Source organism: Protopterus annectens, chromosome 5.part0, assembly GCF_019279795.1.
Source record: "Protopterus annectens isolate FY-2018-M chromosome 5.part0, PAN1.0, whole genome shotgun sequence".
Lineage (NCBI taxonomy): Eukaryota > Metazoa > Chordata > Ceratodontiformes > Protopteridae > Protopterus > Protopterus annectens.
This window is the reverse complement of record NC_056735.1, coordinates 1,337,155,807-1,337,180,017: the sequence shown is the minus strand read 5'-3', so window position 1 is coordinate 1,337,180,017 and position 24,211 is coordinate 1,337,155,807. Positions and strand designations below refer to the sequence as shown.

The following is a 24,211-nucleotide window of genomic DNA, read 5'->3' as shown; positions in this document are numbered from 1 at the left end:
CAAAGACTAAAAATCCAGTTAATCTTTTGTCAGTCCATATTTTACTTGTGATTTATGTTAAGAATCGTACTCATTGTTTTCAAAAATGTGTTTAAATGTTTGATCTCGTAAAAATATTTTTTACTTTGTAACTGTTATCGCTGCTCCAGGAGTATTATTAGATATGACTAGACAGGAAGATGGTACAAGACACACAGTTTATATTCCTTTAGAATCTCTGAACAGTATATTTTTTTAAGTAGACAGAAGCACCTCACCAAATATGTGTTAATACGGGTTTCCCATTAGCAATGTTCCAAGGATAAATATAATTAAAGCTAAAATAACAAAACAACCTGCTCTGTGGCATAAAGAATTAAAGCTCCATGTCCCAGGTGAAATGTGTTCAAATGGCAGTCCAGATATTACATCAGTCAGTCAGGTCAAGGACATAGGTGCACCAATAGTGATTTGTCAAACCTCGAGTGCTGGAGGTCTGGTCTGCAGTTTGGCTAAAACTCCTTATATTAGAGTGTCTACCTCGTGTAGTTATGTGGACCAGGGACAAGTGATGAAAGCTGCACACACATGTTGATTTCAAGCACATAAGAGTAGCATGTATGAATGAAGGTCAATCAGCTCTCAGCCCTCAAATGACAGCCTGAAAAATAAGATGAAGGTGCCAAATAGTTTGCATGGAATTTTATGCCCAAGTGGGTTAGGGAGACTCATATGAGAAGTTATTTGTATATGATTATTATGAAAGAGACTGTTTTTACATACTACTCCATAAACTGATGTTTCTTTTTTTGCTACGGTTCTCTGATTTTGGAAATCAGTGATTCTGTGTATGAGGTTGGTATAGTATTCAAGTAAGGAGGGACATTTTTCAGTTGGATGGCCAATGGAAGGCTAGATGGTCTGAGGCGTTCAGAAGAAAAATATATATAAAAGTTGCAATAATAAAAAACATTTATCCTAGCAGATACATTGTTCCAGAGATTGAAATGAGTGCACCTATGGGATGTATTCTAAGTGACATCTCATACATAAAGATTATAAAGGGCATTGACAGCTCTATCTCTTTTTCATATTCTTCAGTTTAAGAAAATACAGAGTCAGTTCTATAAGACAAGAGGATAATGCCCTTACTGCAACTGAGATGACCCTGGATCAGTTAATGACCTGGATGCTGGGGAAGATGGCTGGGAAAGGTGGGCTGAAATGCTCATACTAGTTGTCCAGTCTAGATGAAGGGAGGTAGACAGGCTCACTAATACACAGCAGGAACCATCATCAAATCCTGGGCCAAGCCAGGAGCAGATATGCCAAGCACAATATGTCTGTACTGGTTTAAATGTGTCTAAACGTCACAGAGGTGTTGGGGTTAGCATGCTTCACAGATGTCCTTGTGCTGGCCTGGATGACATTCTCCTCTTCCTCCTCCTCCTTTGGGGGTCTCTCTACCCAAGGTACTCAGAGAGAAATGAATGGTCAGAAGCACGCTTTCCTCTCGAGCAACAGTAGAAGAGGTAGGAAGAGATAGATGGTTGTCAGGCATGGTAGAAGTAAAAAGATATATGAAGTCTGAGAAGGTATCCTATTAATATAAACTTACATCTAGACTTAACAAGTTGTGATCATTTTATTACCAATCTATCCTCATTTCCACAACTATTATACAGGTTAGGACATAAAAGTTCAAAATGCATATATAACTTCAGGAAAACCAGTGACCCTCTTTTCTCTGCATAATGTAAATATCCTGATTCTGATATGTTAGATGATGATAATAATGATATTGAATGTGTCTGTTAAGTATATATTTGTCTTATGTACATTTATGGTACTTATATGACATTTTTTAATGGAAACATTATAACATATAATTAAATTGAATGTTCTATCTTAGAGTGGACCCAGGCTATACTAAATGTAGGTGATGGTTCCTCTCTTCACAAGCACTAAGCTGCAATTTTGATAATCTCTACCTTCAGTATATACTATATCACACCTGGCAGAACAAAATCTTGAAACATTACAATTAAACATTTTGTGAGTAGTATCAAAAATGTATATATGTCCTAAAACATTATCCCATGTCCAAACAGTTTTTCAAGGAATGGGAACAGATCTGGCTACAAACGTCAGATATTATCTTATGTTCAATTTTACTGAGCTGGGATGGTAGTAATATTTATGTGTTACAAGATTTTTTGTCCTTCCCTAATGAACCACAGGACTTACTACAAGTGCCATATGCTCATGATACACTTCCTAACTGCCACTTGCTCGAATAGGCAAGTCCTCAGACTCCTAGTAACTTGAACTTCCATAACTGCCTAAGTCCCATAGACCTACCAGAACCCTAAATCTGACCTTAAAACTCCTTTCATGTCCCTAACCCTAAAACTCAATTCCTACTACCTAAACCTAAAACTCCCTTCACTATCTAATCCTAAAACTCCCTTCCTGCACCCTAAACATAAAACCCCAATCTACCAACCTAAACCTGAAGCTCCTTTCCAAGTTCCTAACCATAAAATCTCTGCCTGATCCTAACCACCCCACCACTCCCTCCCCTTAGCTGCTTGCCCAAACTCACATCTGAGTTCAAGCAAGCGCTGCACCCTACATAAGGTATAAGGCACCCAAATCCCTAACTTAGAAAAAATGATTTTCAAGCACTTGGTGCTCAAGTTCATTTATTTTCAAAACAACAACAAAAAATGAAATTCAGTGCTTTGCATCAAATGTGAACATGGTTTGCTCTGCAAAATTTCATGTTTCCGTACAAAATTTCCCACATAGGCATTTGAAAAGGTGATGAAAGTACAAAAGCTATAACCTTCTAATGCATTTCATCTTATAGTCCTGCATTTGAATGCGCAAGTATCACCTTAATATTTCTAATGCACTAAATCAGTTAACAGATATTACTTTTAGATATCCTGAAAGGAAGAACAAACATCTAGAGAAGGCACCTGATTAACATGCATAAAAATGCATAGAAGCTGACACTGACTTCTAAATGGATTGTCTCTGTGTCTATTTAGGACTTGCATCATAATTTAGTTGTAAATCTCCATTGAATGACAATTAGTCAGCCATCTCCACCAAAATGTCTCTGTTTTTGACATTTTGACATCTTAAAAAAATAATTCATATTGCTAAATGATACTCCAAGAAACTATAATTGAATTGTCCACATTTCATGAATCTTATGGTAAAAAGCATATCATTAAAGTTTAATGAGATGAAAGTAATACCTTATGCTGGGACAAATTACTTCACAAGCTGTGAGAAATATTTCAGTATTTATTTATTTATTTGTTATTTGTTTCCATTTGTTGATCAGGATAGACTGACTGGACTGATATCTTCTTTGGTAGAGCCCAAGAAGAAAAGCTGCATAGGCAGTACATTTTATATCTGAAATGTCTACATTGTATAATAACTAACATACAGGTATAGCCATGCAAAAGCATAACCTGTTCAGGAACTGAACAATGCCTTGTTGGCCTTAGCATTTAAATGTCCCCGAAAGGGTTATAAAAGGTACCATCTCTCAACAGGGTGGTAATTCCCAGCCACAAATTTCTTGACTTGATTCCCTAACATTAGTATCCCCCCCCAAAAAAAAGAAAAATAAATACTTTAGTTCATGATCATAACAATCTTTCTATTTTTCTTACCATTTTCTTAGATATGATGCAGAGTATTGTGCTGCCTACTCCCACTTACAAATTATAAAACATTTGTATTTTGTTGATAGAAAAAAAATAGAATTTAAGAGCTGCACAAACTTTATGTGGTGAAAATCCAATGTGTAGTATATCTGCAGGGTAAAAATATACTCTGAAGACAGTTGGGTTTAGAGATATTTTTTAAATAATGAAGCTTTTTAAAAGATTTAGTTGACTGAAGTCACCAAAACAATCAAGTTTTCATAACTTGTATACATTTTAAAATGAAAGTCCTAGTAAATGATCACACATAAACAAACAGGTATTTGTTTTTATATTTATATATCTATATATATATATATATATATATATATATATATATATATATATATATATATATATATATATATATATATATATATATATATATATATATATATATATATATATATATATATATATATATATATATATATATATATATCTTGGAATGTTTATATAATTCTGCCATAAAGAACTATGTCCTATATTTCATTTTGTTACTTAGATCTGGAAATCTTTGTCAAGTTTTTATCTATTACCATCTCATGATTTTCAAAATGAATATACAGGAACATCAATTATTCCAATATTTATTTTATGATAAAGTGAAAGAAATCCCTATGGTCATATATTCAAACTTGTCATTTTAAACCTTATTTTGTGGGTTTCTGGGCAACTTAGAATATGATGTCAAAATGTATATTGCTTACTTAAAAAATGTTTTTTACCATTTACTGTATCTGTATATGTCTATATTTACATGTGTGTGTGTGTGTGTGTGTGTGTGTGTGTGTGTGTGTGTGTGTGTGTGTGTGTGTGTGTGTGTGTGTGCAGTTGTATTTTTCTCAGTATGTAACATTTTTTGCTCCTCCCACTATTGCAAGATCTACAACAGATAAAAGAAGGATGTGTAGCACATAGTACAGTCAAAGAAGTGAGAAACAAACTTCCACCATGAATCGTATGGCTTTCTTCCTTCTTGTCCTAGTTGCAGTGGCACAAATTATGAGTAAGTAAATTTAATAACTGGTATGGTCTGTTGTTTAACAACTGGAAATGCATAAATGTGCCAGTAGTTCAGTGAAGTTTGATTTCCTCTATAACACTGGTTCTACTTTTATTGTAGCAGTGTTTATAACTTTATAAATTATGTATTTTGTCTTTGTGCTAGAAAAATGAAAATGAAGGTAAACAAAATATGTTAATCACCGATGAAGATATGTGTTAAGTCACAATACACACTGTTTTGAAGTGTAGTTTCACTTTAATATTATAATTAGCTTGTCCTTATGAATGGAACTCTGCAATGCTGTATTACCAATAGAAAAGGTAAGTCCAGGAAAATATTATTTATACTTCAATGCACTAGTCTGTATTGTCTGTTTAAAAAAGAGCTCACCTTGCTTATACATTAAAGAATTTTTCATGAATAAAAGTGCAGTCAAAAGTTAGCTTGCACATTAATGAAATGAAATGCTAATTCGAGTATTTGCAGTACTACCCTAGACAATTATCTCTAAGGCTTGCAGAACACTGAATTCACAATGGAATTACAGCTAAATATTCTTACGCCACATTCTGCAAAGCTTTAGAGAACTGAATTTGTCATACATTACTACTTTCTGACACTACCATCCCTTGACTGCTAAAGTCACATAAAGAAATAAAGATAAAAGGAAACTTTTATCTTGTAAAAGATATTGCTTGTTCTTAAGCCAACGCTTACTGTTTTCATTCAAAGCTTGTAATACTGTAATTTCATTTCACTGAATTAGGGCAAATGTTATAGATTTATGTCACATTTACTATACCTGATGCATGCAATATGCCTGAAACATGCAGGATGCCTGATACATGTGGTTGTGCAGTTCCAGTTGTGCAGACCCAGATGCAGCTGTTCAGTGTTAGTTTTGGTTCAGATTTTCAATGAATTCCAGTTATACATGCTAGCAATACTTCAATGGTAGTGCACATATATGTCATTCTGTAACTGAAAGAAAATCACATTTTATTACTCTATAGTTATTTTTTAGTTCTTATGAAAAGCCGAAAGACACAAACAAATACTGCCTGATTTGCTTACCAGCTTACAAAGCAATCATTGTTACAGTCTTAAAATGAAACTGCATGCAGATTTTGGTTTTGGCAGAATGAATGATTTCAAGTGTGTGCTTCCTTCCAGTATGTACCTATTTGACAATCAGTGTCTTTACATTCAAGTGTTCTAATGTTTTTACAACTTGCTGACCTATCTTCATTTTGTGACGTGTGGTTACTCCCCTTTTATAAATTTATCCAAATCTTTTGGGTTTCTAATGCCATGATGGGAATGGACCCCATTCCTAAGTCAAAGTACGATTAAAGTTCATGAAATTAGTATTGTTTCACTTTTTGAAGTCAGCCAAAAGTACACTTCGCAGCACCCTCAGTGCACCCAGTAATGACTCCTGCAATTCGTACGGGGTTACATGTATTTGTAAGATATCTAAATTCAATTGTTGATTCTTTTTATAAGACTCATTACTCCTACTACTATTGGAACTGCCTGGGTATCTTTCTTTTACATTGCTCTTGTTTCTGCCTGCAAATCCTGATATTTTATGACTTTGTGTCTCTCTAGACGCAAGACACTGTGGTCAATTGGTGTGTCAATTTCAATGATCAATGCTACTTTTGTCTTCTTTTCATGGACCACTATATCTGGTGTTCTAGTATCTATCTTTTGAACTGTTGGCAATGGGTTATCACATGTGATGTAGACTTCATCATTTTCCTTGAGGCTTGGAGGCTCATGTTTCCGGTGTTTTCAGCCACTTCAGTACCACACTGTTTGCACATAATGTCGAGTTACAATGAGGTCATTCTGATGTCTTTATATAACATTCATGCCTCCACTTACCTGCAAGAAACCTTCTTCATTTACTACTAATTACTTTGCTTATCCTCTCATAGTATATTGACCTCTAAATCACCCGAGATAATGATACAGTGATTATATTCTTTATACATCTTCTTGATGCTAGGATATTGAATATCTATATGACAGGAGCAGTTTTGCAGTTCATTGCATTCAAAGTTAAATACTAGATTATTTCTATTTTTTTTTTCAGACCAGTTTAGATATGTTTCCAAACAGCTTTATCAAGTGAATTGCATGTTCAGCATAATCTGAAAACAGTTATAGCTTTCAATTCAGTCTCATGGCAAAGTTATCTCAGATTTCCCTGCACAAGACATGGCCTTTCACTTTTCCCCCATGCCATGGATTTTCATTTATAACAATACTCTGTAACTAACTCATTTATTTTCACTGTGACAAAAACAAGTGGCTAAGCTGTCCCTTTTGCACAACAACAAGGTATCCATCTACATGGGGATCTGAGACTGATGAACTGCTCATTCCCAGGAATGTATGAACCAGAGGCTGGCACCTGTGGACTTTCCTCATGTAGAGGGACTGTTGTGAATCCTGCTTTGGATATAACTTGCACCTGGTCTGCAGTATGTACTTGCACTCGTCTGTCTCATAGGACACAAGCAGATGCTCAGGCAGCTGCGTGAGTGAACCTCACATTTGAGATCAACCACAAGCAGCTGGTTAGTCAAGGTTGCAGCCATTCAAGTCCCTGGCTGTGAGTTACTAGAATTCAGACATCTGGGACTTGAATAGCTGTACACTTGTTACACCTTTAGTTGGCTATCTGACTTACTTTGATTACGTTTGGGATGTGCTGGTGTCAATGGATTTTTAGAACTATTTTCTGTAATACTCTTGTAGTCTTACACTGATGGGAACAAATTTTGCATTCACGTTACAAAAGCAAGATTAACTGGTTAAGTCCTCTCTCTCTCCTGTATCCACTTTTGCATTTATTTAATACATTTGTTTGATTAGAAGATTTGATTGAAAGAAGAAGGACATTGGATGTACTGAAAAGTACTGTTTTATTAAGTTCATAGAGTTATAGTTGTGTACTCGGCTATGACCACTGGGGCCTTCTTTAGGCCTAGCCATGCATCCCAAGTCTCTGACAAGTTATGGTACCCTTAGTAAGTGCAAGCAGGGGACTGGGGAATAAAACATTTACAAGTATGGGCCTGGGACATGAACCTTTAAAGGCTGCCTGTGTCCATTAGAGACACAGGTACCAAACCAAGTGGGTATTTTGTGTTCCACATCCAATTGTCCAAGTTACACTTGAATTGGATTAAGGAAGAACTCTGCTTCACATGGATGGGGGGCCTGTTTCAGAGAAGGGATTGTCTCTTCGACACATACCTGACTCTCCAGCCGGTCCTGCATATTTCACAGGCAAAGTTTAAGTTTAAGTCTTTACAATGGATAATTCTGGTGCTGCTTGTTTTGCAGATATGCAGGAGGTCTATCAGAGTGGGGTCCAATGATCCCTTGTATTTCAGGCATAGATCCCCCCTCAACAGTTTATATCTGACAGAGCTTTGAGGCAGTCAGTGTAGGACATATTATTTACACCTTGTATTCTTTTAATGTGTAACCTGTGTGGACATTCCAGTTGTTGGATATGCCTGGTTAGGTATATAACAAAGGGGGCACTGTACTCAATGATAGGTCTGAGGAATGCCAAATATAGTGGAACAATAAACTCTTTGGACCTAGATGCCATACCTTTGTTTATCAGTTATACAACATAGAATGATTTCCTAACTACTGTAGGCATGTGATGATCAAAGCCTAGAGTACTATCTGGTTGTGTCCCCAAGTCGCTGACTACTGGGTCGGCTGTTAGACACATGTTGTCAATATGATAATTGCTAGGGGTGGCTGACTTCCCAATGCATACTGTTATGCATTTCTTGACATTTAGTTTTAGTGAACAGCTCTGACATCAGTTATTTGTCTATTTGGAAAATTTCCTGGAGAACATTAATGTCAGTGGGAGATTCTATGATTGCTCCTAATTTGCACTCCTTTTTCAGATTTGGTCAGCCAGAGTCCATTGATGTTGGTCTTGACTTCAGAGAAGTAGATTCCAAAAAGGAGGCATCCCAGGACCAATCCCTTAGGGACTCTGCTGGTGACTGCTCTCTTTGTAGAGGTTGACTCTCCAATTCTAACTTTCTGGGTCCTGTCTGTGAACCAGCTGGCCATCCATTGGGTGACATAAGGGTTTATACCTAACCTCTTGAATTTGTCAGCAATGATGGTATTTTCCAGACTGGCTACCAGATATTAATCAGTTCACTTAATAGGCCACTTTAAAGATTTTTACTATAATTGTTCTGTCCTGCATGTATTTTAAAGAGTTTAGTAGAATGACATTGCCTAGTACTTACATATGAACCTATTTCTGATAATTTTTTTCAGTGTAAATTTTTAAAGTTGTGGCTTTGTTGAAAAAACATCCCTTACTACTCATGTCACAAGTGTGATTTCTTCAGAAATAGCAGCACTACGAATGAGAATATCTTATTTTCCAGATATAGTTAGCAGACTTTTACAGGTATTCTTTGTCTAAGGAAATGCGATTATTTGATTTCATTCTGTTTTTAAACATCCAAACTTTATTACTCCATTACTTTAACCAACATACAAAGGCAATCCTTATGCATGGCTCACTACTTTATTTGCTGACGGTCGGCAGCTTTATTCACTAATTGACAAAATTCTCTTTACTCATACTTTCATTTCCATACTACTCTGGTGACCTAATCTCAGCACCTAGAAAGCTTAACATATCTTCCCAATGTAAAGTTCATAAAACCATTAGCTTTTGCTATCACATTATAAAGTCTGCTTTATCTTTACCATCTCATTCCCCTCCTTATCTCTTTTCTCATATTTACATTTAACTCTCCCCTTCCCAAACAAAAAATCAGTTATTTACATAGCGCCCCCATTCATCAGTTCTTTCATGCCCTTCCAATATGTTCCTTTCATTTCTGTAAAGAATTTCCTCATCTAACCAACTTTCCCAACTTTTTTTTAAACTTACTCAAGCCTGCCTCTTTTCTTTTTATAAGGTTTTCGAGTTCTATCATTCTTGGAATGTCTGATTTCTTCCAATGCCTCAGTATTACCTTTTCCCTATGGTCATCACAAGCACTGCTATTTCTTTATTTCTGCTCAGCACATTATTGTCTTATCCTAACAGAACTAGCCTCTTTGTGAGCACCACCTCCTGATATCCTCTATCATTCAACACATCTAACATCTTCCTTTTTCAGAACTAAATATAAATGACCATGTGTGCTATACATTTGTAATGCCATTCATTAAAGTCTACAGATTTACAATGTCACTTTGATAATGTGCATATATATTTCCACCATTTTGTCACCCTGTATCCTTTAAATGTGCTTCTGAGTAGTATCCCACATATTTACCTGAAGCAGGATGAGTTATGTGCTATTTGTTATTTAAATGTTACTCTAATTAGAGGCCCTGAATTTTGGCTGGCTGTTCCTCTTTTTCAACAGCCTTTATTACTGTTGTCAATGTCTGCAGGTCAAGAGTTATGCTGTGAAATATTCTGTTTTAACCATATTTACTTTGGTATACTAAAATCATCATTAGGTGTTTGAAGTTTAATAGTTATCATCCCTGCAAATTTGTCTGATTTTGTAGTTAATTGTTTTCCTCACATTTGTCGTCATGATGTCACTGTACTTCATACATCACAATGCACTGTTATTGCACAAGTATAATTATTTTGTTTTACAGGTATGCAGAATGGAGTTACTGTAGAGGCCCATTCCTGCAGAACACATTTAGGCAGATGCCGAAGTCGTTGTTTGAAGAATGAGATTTCCATTGGTCAACATGGCTGCTGCCATGGCCTAGTGTAAGTAATGTAAATATAGTAGTATCTTAAGCCAGTTACAAAGACAAAGAAACAGCAGGAATAAAGGATGCCAAGAGATGTACCTCATGGAAAAGCTCCATGGTAGAGATGTGTGCAATCCAGGACATTGGCATTTGAGTACCATGTCTGGACAATAGAAGAGCTAGCTGAGAGGAAGGGATTAAGCAGGCAGTGCCATCTTTTTTCTTCCCTAGTTGGTAGGGGTGGGATGTTGTTACAGCTAGGATGCCTCATAGTGGAGGCCAGTGGGTAAGATTCACTCAGCTCTGTGGTTTGTTTATCTGACTAGAAACTATAGAAGTGAATGAGATAACACATTATGGTGTACACACATGTTACTATGGTGTGACTTGTATAGTATACTTACACTTGTGTGACATGATAGTGTACTTACACTCATGTCACGTGTATAGTGTACTTACACTGGTCTGACATGATAGTCTATTTACACTCATGTGACATGAATACTGTGCTTGCATTCATGTGACAGTTATAGTGACATAGATACTGTACTTGCACTCTTAGCCCCCTTGGGATGTGGCAGTTTTCTACCTTTCATCTTCTATTCCCCATCAGTTAATGCAATTTCTTCCTCTAGCCCAAAAAAATAGATCCTTTCCCCTGCTCAAGCCTTTTCGGTGGTTGTGACTTCACAGTAGGTCACACAGATAGACACATGTTCCTTGTAGAAAGAGTTCTCTCCTGATACTGTAGGATATTGTGGATCTCACATAAAGCAAAGAAGGAAGGAGTGGAGCTATTGATCCCACTTTCCTCCTCAAAGCAACTACCGTCCATATATCCCACTATATAACTTGGTCACCCTTCTTACCATCCTTCTACAAATCTACTGCCTATCTCTCCTTTTATCTTTAAATAACCATTTCTTATCATAGCTCCCCTCTTCCTCTCTATCACTCATACTGTCACACATTCTCTTCCTCCCTTCTACCTGCCTCACCTCTATTTTACTACGTCTTCAACCCCTCGACTCTAACTTAACTAACATAAAATGTGTGCACTGTAACTCCTACCTTTAATTGTAAATAAGCATTTATAACTAATAGTCAACATTCTACAGTAATGTACATGTATATGTCTGTCTATGTATATGTATATGTATATGTCTATATATATATATATCAGGAATAGTGACAAGTTCCTCTGAACAACCCTCTATAAAGCAGCCAACTTATATCCAATTTTTATTATATATAAGTTGTAATAAATTATGTGATTCCTGACATGTATTTTTTTTACCATTGTATAAAAAATACTCTCAATATATATATAGGTTTACTATCAAAATCCTGAATGCAGATGCTCTGCAAATGGGATATCAGATGGCAGATGGTCGATTGCCAAGTTGCTGACCATCGGTAGTTCATATCAGAGAATGCCACTGTGCATTCGTTGATATGAAGTCAATCTAAGGGCTAGAGATCATGGTACAGTGCGGACTGGGACATTCATTCCTTTCTTCACTGTAGCATGATCTTGCAGTTGGCATATATAGTTAGCAGGGTGTGTGGGGGCGCATCTCCCCACAGGGTAGCTGCAAGAGGGCTTGTCCCCCTGTGAAGATGTACTGAATTTTTGCACTGTAGTGTTTTATGTTCGACATTAACATCGACTCTGTAGTTGTCAGATATTTGAGTCAATGTTGTGAGCAGATTTTATTTTACATTCGGGCATTCCTTTTGTGTTTATCACTGGGAATGCAATTGTTTTATGATATTTTGATAGCAAACCATATGTATATACCTATGTAATTTTTCCTATGTGGGAGATTTTCTCCCTGCGACTCTTCTGAAAATGGTACTGCCCAGTTGGACTTTCCCAGTAAACAAATGAAAAATAAATAAACTAAATAAGTAAATAAATAAATATATGTATGAAGAAGAGTACAAGACAGAAGAGAGTGGAGAAGGTAAAAGCTAAAAACAGAAGAAAACTTATATATTGTGCGCTTCTATTCAAGTCTATGAATAGCTAGAATATATTTCTTAGTAAATATGCTTCTAGTAAATATGGTTTGCATTATTCGATAAGTCCAGAATAGTCATTAAAATGGTTATTTTGTATTAGTATCTATGGATATGGGCTTTTATGCTGTTAGACAATATAGATCTTGTGTATTCTTGGGCTTTTTTTTCTGCAAGGGTGATGATCTCTAGGCCTGAAGTAAAAGAGGGGCATTTTGAGAACCTATTCAGAGTATAGGAATGTTTTACAAGGAACATGACATGAAAGGAGGGCTGGCAGGCCAACAGCTACACTGACTTCTTGGGACAGTACAGTTTGGTGTGTACTTTCTCTTTAGTTTTGCTTTTCTTTTTTCTTTTTTTTTTTGAGTTGTAAAATGTACCTTCTCTGTAGGTTAATCCTGCATTAAACAGACATACACTAAAAGAACTGTGACCATGTGTTGTGCTGCACTGGACATGCAAGTCTAGCTGAAGGGAGGATGCGGTAGAGGAGGCAGCATGAATACCATTGAATGCATGGAGTAATCTGGAATATCTAGCAATTGCATAGTGAGGTCAGCAAATCAGACAGAAATAGTAACAGAAATGGTTATCCAAGTGCAACTAACTCTGGGCAAAACTGCAATCCAAATTGTAGCTTGCTACAGATCCCCCACCATGCCCCAGGATTCCCACTCCTCTTTTCTTGATATATTGGAAAATATTAGGGTTCAACCAAACACCCTAATAATGGGCAATTTCAACCACCCCATCATTCACTGGAAAACTACTTATGCACCAAATCCTTCACTCAACGCTTTCTGGAATTCATAAATTCCAATGCCCTGGATCAACTTATCCACACCCCCACCAGTGGCAAAAATATCCTAGACCTACTCATTACAAACATGAGTGACTGGTGTTCCACACCTGAAGTCAGCTCCTCATTGGTCAGACCATAAGCTAATCACCCTAGAAATCCACATCCTACCCCCACTCCACATTACGGAAACCATGGTAGAAAATTTCTCCAAAGCCAACTTCATGCTTCTTAAGACAGAAGTGGAGAACTTCATGACACCCATGCAGATGGACAATACAGTTATGACTGCTGAATCCTACACAAATCCACTCTATAAGTAATTACACGAGTGCATGGATCGTGCTATCCCAAACAGAACCAAGACACTGTCCTCCAAGAAAAGGAAGCCAATCTGGTGGTCTCCTGCCATAAACAAACTCTACAACAGAAGGAAGAAACTGTTGCAAAAGAGACTAAAATCCCATGAGTGGAGGAGCTCCCTGTTTAGCCTCAGTAAGAAGCTGAGATCCCTTATAAGATCCTCTAAAGCTAGCTACAAAAACAAAATTGCCTCTGATTTTAGGGACAACAACAAAGCATTCTATAGCTATGTCAAGAATCTTAATGGCAACACCCAGATCTGCTCTGAGTTACAGCACAATGGCATAAAAGTTACAGAACCAACTGATATTGCCAGCATCCTGGCAGATAGGTTCACTGCTAACTTTACCCTCCTCTCACCCCCTAGAGGGCCCATCTCTATACTGGAAGAATGCAAAGTTCCTGTAATCACAACTACACAGGTAAAAGCTGCACTTTCTAAAGTCAAAAACACAGCATCCATGGGACCTGACAACATCCCAGGCTGTATTTTACATGAACTTCAGAATGAACTGGCTCCCCACCTAAGCACCATGTTCAATCATAGCCTAATGTCAGGCTTTATGCACATCAATAGTTATCCCACTCCATAAAGGGAAAGCCAACACTGATCCCAGGAACTACCGCCTTATTAGCCTGTTGAGCTTGGTCTGTAAGGCCATGGAATGTATCATCATGGAACTCATAAACAAAGACATTGATAACCTCCAAATTCTGGACCCCACCCAGTTCGGGTTTGTGAAAGGAAGATCATGCCTCCTGAACCTGATCCACTTCTATGAGGAAGTCATCAAAGCCGTAGACGAGGGTAAGGTGGTTCACACAGCCTATCTTGACCTCGCCATGGCTTTTGACACCATTCCCCCATTGTGGAATTATAGCTAAACTCACTAAACTAGGTATAAATCCCTATGTCACAAGATAGGTTGCCAACTGGCTCACTGACAGAACCCACACTGTAAAAGTTGCAGACTCCAGATCTGACTTCAAACCAGTGACAAGTGGAATACCACAGAGTTCAGTCCTGGGACCTCTCCTGTTTGGTATCTACTTCTCTGAAGTACAGGCTAACACAGAAGGCCTTTGGCTAAAGAAGTTTGCAGATGACTGCAAACTAGGAGTCATAGTCGAGTCCCCAAATGATGTGGACATCTTACAGAAGGGCCTCACTGAGACAAATGCCTGGTGTCAGAGCTATGGCCTCAAGCTCAATGCCAAAAAGTGCATTGTCATCCCCTTTGGTAAAAACTCTGTACCCATGAGCTACCAGATAGGCAACAGCCTACTTAACACTGAATGTGTGATAAGAGGCCTTGGCACCCAGGTGGACATTAGTCTCTCCTTTGATAATCACATTGTCACAGTAGTCAGGAAATCCTTCTATGTGGCACACCTCATCACAAAAGAGTTCTCATCCAGGAAAAAGGAGGTCATTGTTCCCTTCTACTCGACACTCATTAGACCCATTATAGAGTACAACGTCCCTGGAAAGGCCACAGAAGTACCTCACAAAGAGGATTACTGGTGTCAAACAGATGCCCTATACTGACCATCTCAAAAAACTCCAGCTTTACTCCGTAGCATATCGGCTACTCCAAGGTGATGTCTGCCTAACATATAAAGCTATGTCAAACCCAGAGCTGTGGGACATGCTACACCTAAAGAAATAGCAATCCCGCCGAGCTACACAGTCTAGGTACCTAAACCTTGTTACCACAATAAACAGGACATGCTGGAGGGATAGATTCCTGTCCCAGAGACTTCCCATACTCTGGAACAAGCTACCTATCTATGTCAAGCAAAGTTCCTCATTAGCATTCTTCAAGAAAAATCTTGATGAGTGGATGGGAAATAGGAAGAATACCTCACAGTAAGACGTTGTCCTGTTCAATTCTCAGCTGGAGCATCTTCTGTGTGGAGACATGCGTGGATGGGCATACCTTCGTTGAAGGTTGTGCATCAGAGCTGGCAACTCAACATGTAAAAATCTAATGCCAATCATTAGTGGACCGGAGTTCCGCTGTGGTGACCCCTAACTGGGAAAAGCCAAAAGACACAACAACAACCCCAGGGATCACTTCTGTGGCTCTGTTCAACAGGGGCACAAGAAAATAACTTTCTTGAGTGGCATTAGCCATGGAACCTTGTTGGCTAGGCTTATTTAGGCCTTTGGGCCAATAGCCTAGTACCTACCTATGAACCTATGAACCTATTAACCAATGAGAGAACTAAAACAAGAACCATCCAATAAAAATTTAAGGGAGGAACAGCAAGAAAGAAAGAGACAGAAACAAACACATTAGTATCATGTCTGTTTCTAACTATCAGTCATACAGGTACATAGGTACAAAAGGTCTTAATATTTGCTATTTATTCAGTGATGCAAGCGGTACATTTCTGGCTAAGCACAGAGTGGGATACATTACTATTGGAAGACGTGGGTACAAGGGTTTCAATGACGGATATTACCAATGACACCAGGAAGTATACCTGACAGTAATGTAATTAATATGTGACTAGCATCAGAGACCATTAAAGGTGTGTGAGCACGTCGGTATGAGCATCTCCTGAAGGTCATGTTGAAGGAAGGGCTATGTGGACATGGCCTTAGATGTAGAATATGCAGGCCAACATTATCATCATGCCAGGGTGATGTACCAAAGGCAGGCAATGCAATGCTAGTAACATGGGCATCTGTCAACATATGGTGGGCAAGTACCATGATATGAGCTAGGCTTTACTACAGAGAGATTACTCATAAAGGCAGAATGCCACATGTATGCCAGTCATAAGTGGCACACACATAGGCATTTTATGCGACACTGCGTGGTATTTATGAGGAAATGTGTATCTTGCTCATTATAGGATTACCAGGGCTGTAGTAATGCACACAGCATGTTAGTTTTGCCAAAAGCCTTGGATGTGCGGTACTGTATTGCAGCAAGAATGTTGTAAGGGCTTGCTATGCCAGGCACATGTTTGATACTGTGAAGGCATGGAACCCACTAACATGTCCTGTGTGCCTCTCATTTTTCCTGCCTCAGGGATAGAAAAGATGTGTCTACTGGTAAGTAGTGGTGTTGCTCATGGATGCTACAACTGCCAGAACATAATTATAACTTTAGGTACAATACTGCTGTAATATCCAATAACTGTCTTTAGTATGATGGTAATCTTACTTCAACGGCATTGAAAATGACACTCCACATATGTCTGAAAGATAAGTCGGGTCTTCTCTGTCTATATAGGAGATAAAAAAACAATAAAGAAAATGAAAAGGCACATGTCTATATATCCTTCAAGGGCCATTATACTTATGAGTAAATTGTACTAAAATAGACCTGTTATGAACACTTAGTACGTCTCAGCAGCACCCTCTCCTTCTTTCTATCTCTAACTTCATCTTTCTCACTGGTACAGAAGACCTATATGATGTCCATTGCTCATCTGAGTGGATAATGTCAGTTGCAGCATTCGCAGCCCTTGTAGTGCCATACCAGACATCCATCTTATTCTGCGGTCCCTCATTACAGTTTTCAAACAGTATCATCTGGTTATATCTGTACATATGATACAGAAACAATTCTGAGTTCTTACGACAGCATCTAGATGACTGCCTATCTCAGTCCTTCTAAAGCCATTGCCACTTAACAAGCCACAGTCCAGAAGAATAAGACAGCATATTTGCTTTGACACAATTTGCTGCTGTAGACATGTGAGAAGCAGCACTGTACACTTAGTTATCTTAACACATCATGCTGTCACCATAATGCAGTACACACACACACACACACACACACACACACACACACACACACACGTAAACATATATATATATATATATACTGATAAATAGATACATCAACAAATATTTATTGATTCAAATATATAAAAGATGTGATGGAATGGTGCTAGGATGTGAACATCACCATGCGATGAATACCAGAAAAGTACCATACTCATATTTGCATCACGTTCTACACTTTACCCCTTGTATAGGCCATAATGAAAAGGTACATTTATTCATCTGCACACTAGGACCAGTGACCTACTTACCCATATATAATATGCTTTGCAGATCCTCATGCTAATGCACAATCACTAATGAGCTTCACAGTGATGCCTTGGTCATGTGCACATTGTAATAGAAGTCTGATTCACAGGCATTCCCCTAAAACAGACTAATCTGCATAATTACCATGTTAAGACCCTCTTAACTGTGTGACAAAAAACAGTTGTGCCATTTATGTGCTCATTTCCATATAGAATGTGAATTACAGAGCAATCCTTTTTGAATTCAGATTCCAACTTTGCACTTTCAGTAATATTATATCTACGTTTAATGAATTCAGGACACTGCCTGCAAACATTAGCTGCAGCTGTTTTGTGTTTGTTGGTTTATATGATGTTTTGGTAGGGGATGGGGTGGGTGAGATGACAAGTGACTGTTGACGGGAGGGAAGTATACATAGCCAGCGAGTGTTGACAGGCTATGAATTGATCTGTCACTGTAATATAGTGCAAGGTCTGAGGTGTTTTTTGTAGAGCTGGGGCACATATGTCCTGTGTTTAGATTGTGTGTCATAATGTCAGCTTCACTTTGTTACTATGTGCATTACATGGGTATAAGTAGCTAATAGGAGTGTCCACTGTGTCATGCAGTGTACTTGAAGGGGCAGAAGTTAGAGCTGTGAAGATGGCAATCTGTCTGATATGGCTGTTTGGTCATTCACATAATATTCCACATTGTTTTTGGCAATGGGAATTCATTTTAATCGGTCTCCAGGAGTTTAATTACAATGGATCATGTAGTGATAAAGCCTCTTTGATGTGGCCTCTATCATTGGTGGTCCCACTTTCTATTTTCAGTCATTTCTTGTGGTAGGCAGTGGCTATGGGAGAAGGTAGGTGTTTGCTGAGGAATATGTTAATTTTTATGCCAAACCATACAGGACTTGTATTGCAGGCAAACACATTTTCATTCTTTGTTTCAGGGATTATTTTTGGAGAGACTGATCATAAAGCCTACACTACATTTCTGGACTGCTTTGTAATATGTCTATAATATGTTCAGTATGGCTAAGGTAGAAAAGGAAGGATGTCTTCAGACATGGACTGATAGGAAGCACTATGATGGTCATACTGGAGGTTTCATAGGTTCATAGGTTGGTACTAGGCTATTGGCCATAGGGCCTGTACAAGCCTAGCCATAACAATTCCCTGGATATTTCTTCCCACAATATTTACTTCCTTGAACCCCTGTCTATCAAGTCGACTGATGTGATCCCCGGGGTGAATTTCCTATCTCCCATCCAATCATCAAGGTTCCTTTTGAAGAGGGCCAAGGAGGTGCTCTGCTTGACATGTATGGGCAGTCTGTTCCAGAGTATGGAGAGTCTCTGGGTCAGGAACCGATCCCTCCAGCATGTTTTGTTCATTGTGTTTCACTGACATATGTATAGATGGATTATCTTAGGCCACAGGATACTGTAGTGGTGCACACATGCTGAGGCCAGTGTCCTTACACCCAGTGGTCTAAGGTCGTGGAACAGGCATACTAGGCTATTTGGATGAGATAAGATGGCAAGTAAGTGCACTGTTGAGTCCTGTAGCACTGCAACACATATGAGGACAGTCAGGGTGCAGAGAAATACAATTCTAGACAGCCATACTTGTGGTGGAAGCAATAAGTGTGTTGCTGTGGTCCTTGTTACACAGGACACATGCCATGCACAAGATATCCCTGTGTTTTAGCAGGTCTTCTTTACAGGTTAATGTTGCTGCATGGTGTGTGTCAAGAACACGCATACTACTCTATCATACTGACTGATGACTGGCTATATCCTGTACTGGTGGTATGTTCGTCTTCATGGATGTGAAGTAACACAGTCCATGATAACAACAGCTTGGCTGTGTTGTACTGAGATGTAAGTGATGAGCATGTCAGTCAGATGCTCCTAACTGATAACAAAGAGTATGTCTGGAGAGACCTTGTTGTGTAGACAAAGGCCATAACCAAATGCATGATCAAGTGGTGGTCATAATCAAATGCAGTATGATGTAGAGTCACAGATATGACTGGTTATGCACACAAAAAAAAAACAACCCATGTAGCAGGGAAGCCAAGATCCATGGGTCGGTGCCTGATGACATAGTCACCATTAACTGCCACATAGGCCACATGGCAGCAGTCCATTATTTCTGTGCCACATGGGTATGAAATGTTATTCACCACCAGATGACTCAGTGGCACAGCAGAAGTCATGGTGGACCTCTAGGGCTATCAGGAATGAGTATAGTTGTGTGCATATACTTACCTGTCAAACTCATGGTCTCTCCTAACATGGATTCAGGGTCTTTGTTAATGAATGGCAGTAGCACAAGTGTAAACTGGTCCAAAAACACACAGGGCCAAACCAGGAAGCAAAGATCCCCTCTTACAATTGAAGAATTAGTTGAATGAAGACAGGAACAGTCCAAGTGCAATAACACAGTTTTATTTCAATCCACATAAAAAATTATATGCACTTTCATCCCAGATTACCAGAACTTCATCAGATAAAGCAAAAATATGAAGTCCACTTTATAAAGGCATATGAAAATACATCATGATCAGTAATTGAAAAAAGACACACCTCCTTAAAGACACAACATTGAATACAGAAAGATCTATGTATAAGCAAGTGTACAATATAAGAATATATATGTTAACTACATATAAAAACATAAAATATAAAAATATAAAGTGCAAGAGTTGAAAATCAATCAGGTCTAAAAACCATAGGTATAAAATGCAATCAGATTTAAAAACATGATATATTTAATTTATCTATCCAGTGCTTTTAATTTTAGTAGGAAGCTAATAGAAATATTTTCATTCAATCCTGGCCAGTTGCCTGTATCTAAATGTAGCTGCCAGTATAACTCCATTTTCTCTAAAAGCACAGACCAGGGTCCACCTCTGATTTCAGCTTTAACATTGTCAATAACAAAGAAATGAAACATGTGTCATTCATTATCTAATTTGTGTTTACTGAGGGATGCATTAGTTAACTTATTTATTTTAATCTCATAGAGGTACTCATAAATATGATTTTTTTGTTTCCTATCAGTTTTTCTGATATAACAACAACAACATTGGTTGCATAAAGCACAATAAATAACTCTTTCAGAATTACAATTATATTTATGGTGAATTATAATATTGGTGTTATTAATAGTGAACATATCCCCTTCCTTAACAAACTTACAAAAGTGGCACATTCCACATTTATTCATATAACCAGCTCTATGTTTTGGTACACTCTGTTTTGTTTCAAAGACATTTTTCAAGTTCCTACCCTTTTTATATACTATAGTTGGAGTCGCATCAATAAAATGTCTAATGGCCTTGTCCTGCCTTAGGATAAACCAGTTCTTGTTTATTATATGTCTTATTTCAATACTGTCAGAGGAAAAGACAGTAACTAAGGAAGTTTTATATTCCTTAGTATCTAGAATGTTGCCCTGAGTAGTGGTGTCAATACTGGGACTCTGATGTACTTCACATTCTGCTAACGGGGGTAAATAGAAAGCCATTTCCTTTTCTTAGCAATCTCAAGTAAAATCTCAGTATCAAATCTAGTGGGATACCCTCTTTTCAAAAACATGTTCTTAAGGGTGTCACATTCAATCAGAAAATCATCCATATTTGACACCATCCATGCAGCACGGACATATTGTCCCTTCACTACGGCATTCTTTTGCTTCAATGGATGGGAACTTGAATAGTGAAGTAAAGTATTTGAGTATGTCTACTTTCTAAAGATTTTGGATATGAATCTCTTGTGATAATATTTAGATAAAAGAATGTCAAGAAAAGAGATCTCATCTGAATCATATGTATGGGTACATTTTAAAAATGCTGTTGTAGAATTAATATGCACCATAAATTCTCAATAAATCAGGTCCATCCCATAAAATAAATATATCTTTAAGATAGCGAGTGTAATATTTGATATAACTATAGTACATGAAAAGAAACAGAAATTTCTTCTCCCATTGTGACACAACTACATTAGCATGCAACCCACCACAGGTGGACCCCATAGCCACCCCTTCTTGTTGAAAAAAAATCTCATTATTAAAAAGAATGAAGTTATTCTTCAGCACAATTTCCATAAGAAGGGTATGTAAAAATACAGCAAAATGGTCAACATTTTTAGCATAAAGAAACTCACTAAACCAGTCAAGACCAATGTTATGAGGAATAACTGAGTAAAGATCTTTTATATCAATGGTCAGGAAAATATATGTATCCTTAAAAAAGTATTTTATTAACAGATTCCAAAAACTCCAGGAATATTTACAGATGTGAGTTTCGTTAAAGACCAAATGTTTCAACTTGTGATCTAAGTGTTTAGCCAAGAGGTATGTGATGGATCCTTTGGCATCTACTATGAGGTGCATGGGTGGTTGTAATAAATTCTTGTATAGTTTGGGTAGTCCAAACATTACTGACACTTTTGGGAGTAAAACTGAAAGGTAATTTAAAAATGTAAAGGTAATTTAAAACCTCAATGGATATGGAACCTTCTATATTTAGAGGCAGGCAACTGGCCAGGATTAAATGAAATGAAAATATTTCTATTAGCTCCCTACTAAAATTAAAAGCACTGGATAGATAAATTAAGTATATCATGTTTTTAAATCTTATTGAATTTTATACCTATGGTTTTTAGACCTGATTGACTTTCAACTATTGCACTTTATATATATTTTTTATATGTAGTTAACATATATATTTTTATATGCACACTTGCTTATACATAGATCTTTCTGTATTCAATGTTGTATCTTTAAGGGTGTGTGTCTTTTTTCAATTACTGATCATGACGTATTTTCATATGCCTTTATAAAGTGGATTTCATATTTTTGGTTTATCTGATGAAGTTCTGGTAATCTGGGATGAAAGCGCTTATCATTTTTTATGTGGATTGAAATAAAACTGTGTTATTGCACTTGGACTGTTCTTGTCTTCATTCAACTAATTCTTCAATTGTAAGTGAGGATTTTTGTTTCCTGGTTTGGCTCTGTCTGTCTTTGTTAATGAATGTCTGGAATTTACTGAGAACGGCTATTCTGATGGTCATGTCTTATTGTGTTAGTTTTAAACCTTTCTGAGCTGCTCTGGTTTATTGGTTGCTGTCATTTGAATTCTTCATGACCCTCTTTTTAATAACATTGCTCATTTCTGTCTCATTATATATTCTTTTGCATAATGTGCTAAGCCATGATAGTTCATGGTCTAGCATGACTGCACTAAATGTATTAATTAATTGATTGGCACCCTGCACATGGCTGCTCATCACTCTTTTTTTTACCACTACATTGTGCTACTTTTTTTTTGAATCCCAGGGTTAACCTTTTGGCCACAAGAAAAAAAAAACAGTTGGCTTCATTCTAAGTGATTCACAATTTATTAACTCTTATTATAAACAGCAATCACTTCTACTATCTATGATTTTATATACAATAATTATATATTTTTATAAACCTAATTTACGAGACATTTCACCAGAAGCAATATTCAAAAAAGTCAGACATCTTGCATCATTTATTACTTTACGATGATATTTAGCTGTGAGCCCCTGTACTCATTGCAAATTTATAACTCTTTCATTATACATTCTTTTCCTTAGCAATGTTCAGTGATCTGCATTATTTCTGGCTCTCACCTGCCAAAGAAATACCTTGACTAATCTGAACAGGTCAGAGCCAGTTACCAAATGCACATGCAAGAGGGAAAATGTGACATAATGTAGACATCATCTTTCAAGAAAGTAATAATCTTTATAGTTAAATAATTAAATTGTAGTCACTTTACTTTTATCCTTAATAATGAAAACATGTTTTTCTTTTATCCACAGCTGCTGTTTAACATGAGGAACTTGGCTCATTGATTTAAGGAGAAAAAAGAAAGAATGACTACACTTCCAAAAATGCTTTCTAGGAGCTTCTAACAACTATGGCTCTTCAGTGATTTGTTTTGGCCTGTGTTTCCTTTGCAGCATTCCTCATAAGGACCAAATCAATATATAAAGTAAATGTAATAAATTTGATGCAACTCTGTTTGCTATGTAAAGTAAAAGCTTGCTGAATATAACAAATCACACATTGTACTTACACAACATCTGTGATTATAAGCTCTTATCTCCTTTGCAGCTCTATCTTACTTATTTTTTAATAAAATGTTTATTTAGCAGTTTCACAGTTCTGCAGATTTATTGAAGTGTTTTTCATATTATTTTCTAAACCTCTACAATAAAAATATGCAGTTAGTTATGAAGCTGTGCATTGCATATAGGCATCCCTTTAGAACGATGCACACATTTTGGTCTACAGAGCATATTTGAATGCACCACAGATACTGATTAACAACTGAATATGTTGAGTAAGTTTTTTTATGACTGTTTGATGTCTTGCTAATCAGGCATTGTTTCTCCTCTGTTGATCTAAAACTACAGATTTATT

At 37.2% G+C, this 24,211-nt stretch overlaps 1 long non-coding RNA gene across 1 annotated transcript; it reads left to right on the top strand.

Moving 5' to 3' along the window:
- Positions 1-4,641: 4,641 nt before the first annotated feature.
- LOC122801660 lies at positions 4,642-23,948 on the top strand. The gene is made up of 3 exons (XR_006364778.1): positions 4,642-4,716; positions 10,408-10,528; positions 23,608-23,948. It is a non-coding gene; the product is annotated as an uncharacterized LOC122801660 (long non-coding RNA).
- The last annotated feature ends 263 nt before the right edge of the window (positions 23,949-24,211 follow it).